The sequence below is a fragment of the Rattus norvegicus genome, chromosome 5, assembly GCF_036323735.1.
Source record: "Rattus norvegicus strain BN/NHsdMcwi chromosome 5, GRCr8, whole genome shotgun sequence".
NCBI lineage: Eukaryota > Metazoa > Chordata > Mammalia > Rodentia > Muridae > Rattus > Rattus norvegicus.
Genome location: NC_086023.1, coordinates 20380881 through 20388792, shown reverse-complemented (window position 1 = coordinate 20388792; position 7912 = coordinate 20380881).

The window sequence follows — 7912 nt, the reverse complement described above, 5'->3', positions numbered from 1 at the left end:
ATTCAAGCTTTCATGCTTAGGCCTTCCTTCTTGTTTACCTTCCTTGTGTTTGTGGAATGTAACATGGTACCTGTATTTTATTGCTAATATCCACTTATAAGTGTGTACTTACCATACATAACCTATAGAGACTGGGTTACCTTACTCAGGATGATATTCTCAAGTTCCATCCATTTGCCTGAAAAATCCATGATGTCTTGGTTTTTAATAGCTGAATAGTATTCCGTTGTATAGATGTGCCACATTTTATCCATCCATACATCAGTTGAAGGATATCTAGATGATTTCTAATTTCTGGCTACTTTGAATAAAGCCACTATGAACATAATGGAGTAAGAATCTTTGTGAGATGTTGGAGCATCTTTTGTGTAGATTCCCAAGCAGTGGTATAGCTGGGTCTTGAGGTAGAACTATTTCCTGTTTACAAAGAAAACCCCAAGTTGATTTCCAAAGTGGAATTGCAAGTTCCCCTTGCAATTTCATGAGGTCCCATTTATCAATTATTGATCTTAGAGCCCGAGCTATTCCTGTTCTGTTCAGGGACTTGTTTTCTATACCAATGTGCTCAAAGGTCTTCCTACTTTCTCTTCTATGAGATTGAATGTACTCAGTTTTATGTTAAGATCCTTGAGCCACTTGAACTTATTGTGTGCAGTGGGATAAGTATGGATCTATTTTCATTCTTCTACATGTATACATCCAGTTAATTCAACACCATTTGTTGAAGAAGCTTTCATTTTCCCATTGCATGGTTTTGGCCTACAGCCAAATCTTAAGGCAGCATTTTCTCAAGTGAGGCTCCTTCATTTCAGATCACTCTAATATTTATCAAGTTGACATAAACATAACCAGGACAGCTACGATTTATCATTTCATCTTCTTACCATCTTATCAACATGTATTATCTCCTTTTTTCCCTAGAATATTCTGTCAATTCTTTCCGATATATTTGATAAACAAATTTTTCTCTCAACTTACTTTAATTTCCTGATATACCCCAACAGAATCAGACTTAAATTTTCAGTATTGTGTTTTTAATTTCCTAAAGTCTTGTATTGTTGGTTTCCTATTCAGTTTACTAGATTAGTTTTATAGCTTTCCATTCCCCCTGATATTTTCTATCCTCCAGATTGTTTTGTGCAGTATTATGTTTCAAGTATAATTGCATTATTAATATTAGTATTAATAATATCTGTATTACTTATTTAATAATTCAATGCAATGTATTTTAATCACACTCATGCTCACTCCTCCCATATTCACCCCTTCTCTGACTCACTCAGTTCTGAATCATATTTTTGTAAATACTCACTGTATCCAAATTGTGATGCTTCTATATATTCTGTGATGTGTGGCCTTTTGCTGGGGCATTGTGTTGGCTTGAAAAGGAATGACTTCCAAAGATTATATGTGTTTAAATGCTTGGCCCATAGGGAATGAAGCTGTTACAAGGTGTGGCCTGGTTGGATTAGGTGTGGTCTTGTTAGAGGAAGTGTTGTCACTGAAGGCACAGGTTTTGAAGTCTCATATATTCAAATTAGACCTAGTGTGACAGTCTTCTTCTGCTGCCTGTGAATCAAGATGTAGAACCCTGAACTCCTCTAGTACCATGTCTTCCTGCATACTGCCATGTTTCCAGCTAAGATGATGCTGGACTAAACCTCTGAAATGTAAGTCAGCTCCAACTACATATTTTACTTTATAAGAGTTACTGTCGTCATGATGCCTCTTCATAGCAATAGAAACCCTAATTAAGACAGACCCACTGGGAGCTATATTCTTTTTTTAAAATTTTTTATTATATAGTCTGTTACTTACATTTCAAAGGTTATTCCCCTTCCTGGTTCCCTGTCCCTATGCCCCTATTCCTTCTCCTCCACCTCCCCCATACGGTTTTCCTCCTATACGTCCCTCTTATTGCCCTCCCCCATGTTCCCCTGCACTAGGTATCCAACCTTGGCAAGACCAAGGGCTTCCCCTTCCCCTGGTGCCCTAACAAGGCTATTCTCTGCTACATACGCAGTTGGAGCTCTGGGTCAGTCCATGTGTAGTCTTTCGGTAGTGGTTTAGTCCCTGGAAGTCCTAGTTGGTTGGTATTGTAGTTTTTGTGGGGTTGCAAGTTTCTTCAACTCTTTCAATCCTTCCTCTAATTCCCCCTAAGGGGGTCCTTTTCTCCGTTTGGTGGTTTGCTGCTAGCATTGACCTCTGTATTGGACGTGTGGGAGCTACACTCTTAAAATATTCATAGTCATCCCTGAGCCTTGGAGGAAGGAGTGTGATGGAGGTGCCCCATTTAGGGCTAGGCATCTCACTATCTCTTGTTTTCTGTACTTTGATGAGTTGTAAATCTCTGTGTTAATAATCATGTCCTGCGAATAGAAGTTTTTCTGGTGCAGGTTGGGATATGCACTGATCTATGGGTTTAAGTCACTAGTAGTCCATTTGATGTTATTTTTGTCTATTATACTACTAATAATATGTTCTCCCCTATGGCCAATGACCTGTCTAGACACAAGTTCTTGGCCAAATAATAATGCCACATGTGTTTCATTTGTGGTAGCTTGAGTCCAATCAGAAAACAGTTGACTACTCCCATGATGTCCATACCACTATTGCACTAAATTGGCATGTCTCAGCAAACCAGACATTCTTTTTTTTTCTTTATTAACTTGAGTATTTCTTATTTACATTTCAATTGTTATTCCCTTTCCCAGTTTCCGGGCCAACAACCCCCTAACCCTTCCCCCTCCCCTTCTATATGAGTGTTCCCCTCCCCATCCTCTCCCCATTACCGCCCTCCCCCAAACAATCACGTTCACTGGGGATTCAGTCTTAGCAGGACCCAGGGCTTCCCCTTCCACTGGTGCTCTTACTAGGCTATTCATTGCTACCTATGAGGTTGGAGCCCAGGGTCAGTCCATGTATAGTCTTTGGGTAGTGGCTTAGTCCCTGGAAGCTCTGGTTCAAACCAGACATTCTTAAAGTTGATAGGATTCATAGCCTGCTTAGGTTGATGATTACTCATCTCCTACATTGGTATGCATATTAACTTTCAGCACTATGAAAGCTGACCAGTAGTGATGAAGCTTCCAGGTCAATGACATCTTGATATCTCTGTGTTCTATGACTCAAGCATGTGAGTTCTTCAATAATAAGATCTTACCATCAAGTTATGAGGTACAATCAAGAGAATTGGGTTATAACCTATAATGTTCAGAGGTATATGGAACTTCACTGACCACAACTCTAAAAAGAGGTGATCCATTTATGGTTAGGGCTTCTTATTTATTAGTCTATAGTGTCTAATATGGATATTGTATTCCTCTTGTAGGGTATATCCATTTTAACTCTCTCTCATATATATATATATATATATATATATATATATATATATATGAGAAACTTCTATAGTAGAATGTAGGTTTTCATATGAATATAGAACTTTGAATATATTTAATGTTATTTGACCCTTATTATATTCCTTCATCTATCTTACTATTCCATAATACACCCCAATTCAATCCTTCTTGTTCCATTATTCCCCTCTAGCCTTTATATTTTCATATTTGTAAGCTTTATATATGTATATATATAATGAAAATATTATATATAAGCATATATACAATCAAAGCTAACATCTAAAAATGAAAGAAAATATTTGGTATCTGTCTTACTAAGTCTCAGTTACTTTCCACTCAGAATGATTGCTTTCAGATCCACTCACTTACCTATGAATTTAATCACTTAATTTTTCTTGGTGACTGAATGACATTCCATGATGTAAAAATACCTCATTTTCTGTATTCATTCACTGGGCACCAAGGATGTTTCCATTTTCTGGCTATTGTGAATAGAACTGCAATGAACATATAAGCAGATATTTCTAGACTTGCTTTGGGTATGTTCCCAAGAGTGATATAGCTGGATCATGTAGTAGATCTATTTATAGATTTTTAAGGAACTTCCACAATGATTTCCATACTTGCTGTACTAGTTTTACACTCCCACAAGCAGTGAATAAATGTTATCCTTTCCTTGCATTCATCTCAGCATTTGTCAGCATTTTTTAAAATCTTAGCCATGCTGACTGGAGTAAGGAAAACATCTCAAAGTAGTTTTAATTTGTATTTTTCTAATGGCTAAGAATGTTGAATTTTTTAAATTTGCTTCAGTTGGGAAATAACTGTTTAGTTTTTTGCTCCATTTCTAAATTGGGCTGTTATTTTCTTGATGTTTACTATTTTAGTTCTTTCTATGCTCTTAATTTGTTGTTTTCCCCATTCTGTAGGAGCTTCCTCACTTGAAGGATAGTGCTCTTTGCTGAAGAAATGCAGTGCAGTTTCTCAATGTCCCATTTACTAATTGTTGGTCTTAATTCCTGTGCATCAGGGTCCTGTTTAGAATGTCCTTTCCTATGACAATGAATTCAGACATATTCCTGATTTTTAACTTTGTCAGAATCAAGTTATCATGTCTTAGGCTGAGGTCTTCAATCCATCAGCTAAATTTTGTACAAAGTAAACGATCAGGATAAAGTCTCATTTATCTATATGTAGCTATTCTGTTTGAAGAGGCTGTTTAGGATCCAGATAGTAAAGTAGTGTACAGAATATTCTTTAAAAAGTATTATTATACTAGTCATATTTGAGTTTGTGACCTATAATAAGGGCCATGTGAAGATGATAGTTACAATAAGAGAGGAGGAAGAGAGGGATGACAAGGAAACACAGTGCAAGATTCACTTTAATTCTGACTGGTGCTAAGAATTTGAAACTTGATTCTAGTAAATTTGCATACAAGATAGGAAGAGTGTGATAAGAAAGCCAGTGTGGTCAAAGGCCTCAAAGGTGATGTGTTTTTCGATGTTTTAACCAACTGACACAGCTGTGTTTGCAAATATTAATGTTGGCCTTAAAATAATGTCACTGTCACATTCTTAAGTGTCATTGCTCTAGAGACAGTGAAACCTGAGACAATGGAGGCAACAAGTGGGGCAGGCTAGTTTCTAATGCAATTAACAACTTTGTTTAGAGCATTAAACAATGTATACTCAGGGGAGTCACATGAGTAAAGGGTATATCACAAGGGTAAGCCACATGTGGCGGAAAATATGTTTTCCCATAGAGGCATGTAAACCAATGACAATATCTATAGCTATAATGATCAATGTAAAGAAAATTCACCCCCATCCACTATATTTGGGAGAAACACAAAAGCATTATCTAAGAATACTTCTGTGTTTTTACGAAATTAAGGTCACAAGACTCTTATCTTGGATTCTTGGTGTTTTCTCCAAGCACTCAGAAATCTTGCAAAACTCCATTCTTGGACTTTGTTCTAATAATAAATGTTAGTTACAATACAGGCATGCAAAAGAAGATTTAAGAAAGCTGACATTGCAGCCCCAGGACTTCAGACTTAATGCAATAGAAAAATAAGATTAATTTCTTATCTTACTTTATATATGTTGTCCACTGAGTAAATAAAAATGAACCACCACTTGAAACCATCAGTTTACTTGGCTAATGTCCAGTTTCTTTGCTTTTAAAACTAACTTAAATGACTATTCAAATGCATTATCAGCCCTTGATAATTAAACAGCAAACCTACCTCTGGAAAATTCTCTGAAACCCTCTCCTTAAATTAAAGGACAATTTGCATTGCACTCTAAAATATGTATGAGTTAAAACCACAAAAGAATTGCATCATCCTTTGGTACCATTTGCCCTACTGGCATCAGTTTACTAGCTTTGTATGGATACACATTAGAATCCCTCTGCCATTGTTCCATCACTTTAAGCTGTTGACTGAGGTATCATTCCACCCATCAGATTAAATCAATCTTAACTCCATCTTGTCTTGGACCCATTTATAAAATGGGTCAAACTCTTTTTTCCTGTGTTTCTACATTGTCTCTCACTTGTCAGTGTTTTCATGAGTACAAGTGGCAGGTGTCTGAATAAAAGATCACGTTATGTTTTTCCATAGGGGGCCAGCAGGGGAAACCACATATAGGCATTTAACCATTAAAATCTGTTTTGTGACCAGATGGTGGTGATGCATGCCTTTAATGCTAGCAGAGGCAGAAGTACATGGGTCTCTGAGGTCAAAGTCAACTCGGTCTGTAGATTTCAGGACAGCCAGAGCTACCCAGAGAAACACTGTCTCAAGATTAAACAAATAAAATAATCTGTTTCTTGCATTTGGATTATGTACTCTGAAAACTTAGAAATTCTCTCTTCCCAGCTTTAAAGCACAGTTCAGAATTGTTAGAGCAATACAGTCCCAGAATCTGGGTAATGCATGGAAAAATTGCATTATAAGATTAAAAAATCATAGTCAACAAAATTGTTGCTTACAACAGTTTTTACAACAATCTTGATCAAAACTTCATTCAAAATACCTCCCTTCCTAAGAGATAAACTATGAATTTGATGCTAGACAGAGGTGAGAGATTCAAACTCCAGAGTTTATGAGGGGATGGGCAGGGTTGTGCACAGACTCATATCGTTATAGAAAAGTTTATTAGGAGAGAGGCAGTGGGTGCAATTCTTTATGAGAGCTTGAGTACTTATTCTACACAAACAGGAATTGCATCTAATATGATGTGATATTCTGGCCACTAAGAGGTGTATTGTAATGCAGAGATGATTCATGCCTTTAATAGACGTTGGCCACTTATGGAACGGGCAGTGTGCCAAGAATTGGCTATTTGAACTGAAGCAGGAAGTGCTGTCGTCTTACTTGGTGTTGGAGAATGCATGTTTCATCAATGTCTTCTGAACAGTAGTCCCTTCGAGAATAATAAAATGTCACCTTCTAACGTTTGCCAGAGACTGATTGTATGTGTAGCACACAGAAAATCCACAACAATGTCTCAGAAAAAAAAAGTGTTTGCTTCAACAGTGAGAGCTTTGAACAGCACGAGAAAAGTGTCACAGGCAACAGAAGCTGTTCTTCATGGGTATCCACTGCTTGGATCCAAAAGCTACTGTATTTATTCTCATTGTGATCTATTCAAAAGAAGTATGTTCATTCACTGTCCGTTAATATAACAACTACTTAAGATAAACAACTTCCAATGTAAAAATAGTCATTTTGCACCATCGTTTTAGAGGCTCTAGTTTGTAGCTAATTGGTCTGGGGCTTTGTGCATTCTCAGCCCATCATACCGGCGTGTGTGGCAGGAAGTTATCCATATCGTGTCTTACAAGTGAAGGAGACAGAAAGTGAAAAGTGAGCTTCTACCGTTCCTTTCAAGGGCGCACCCTAAAGTCTGAACTTCTTCTGGCAGCCCTACTTCTGTCAAAGCTGTTAATGAGTGGACATCTAGGGACATTACAAACTATAGCAAGCTCTTACCTGAAAATACTGAATCTATAACATACTCTTTTATTAATTTTAAAATTAGCATATACAGCAATAGGCTTCATGATACTATTTTAAAGCCAATTTTGTTTCTGCTGATATTCTTCCCCTTTGGTCTTCCCTACCCCTACCCTCCAGTCTTCCTTTCCTCACCCCTGACACACTATTGTACTCTCCCACTCTTACCTTTACGCACCCCTGACAAATTATCGTGCCGACCCACTCTTCCCTCCCCCCATCCCTGAGGCACTATTGTAACCCCCAGTCCTCCCGTCCCCCACCCCAACACACTTTTGTACCCTCCTATTCTTCCATAGTCTGCTATTTGCTTTCTTGTCACTTTTCTCTTATCTGTCCCTTCCCTTCCTGGCAACTCTTTTTCACTGTCTTGCTCCTCCTTTCTCATTTCACAACCTGTCTGCACAGACAGCCAGCTGCTTAGATTTAAACAGCGTGACCTAGGCTCCTCATATGAGACACAACAGGAGGCTTTTGTCTTTGAATCTAAATTACTTTGATTTAATACCTAGAAGTATTTAGATTT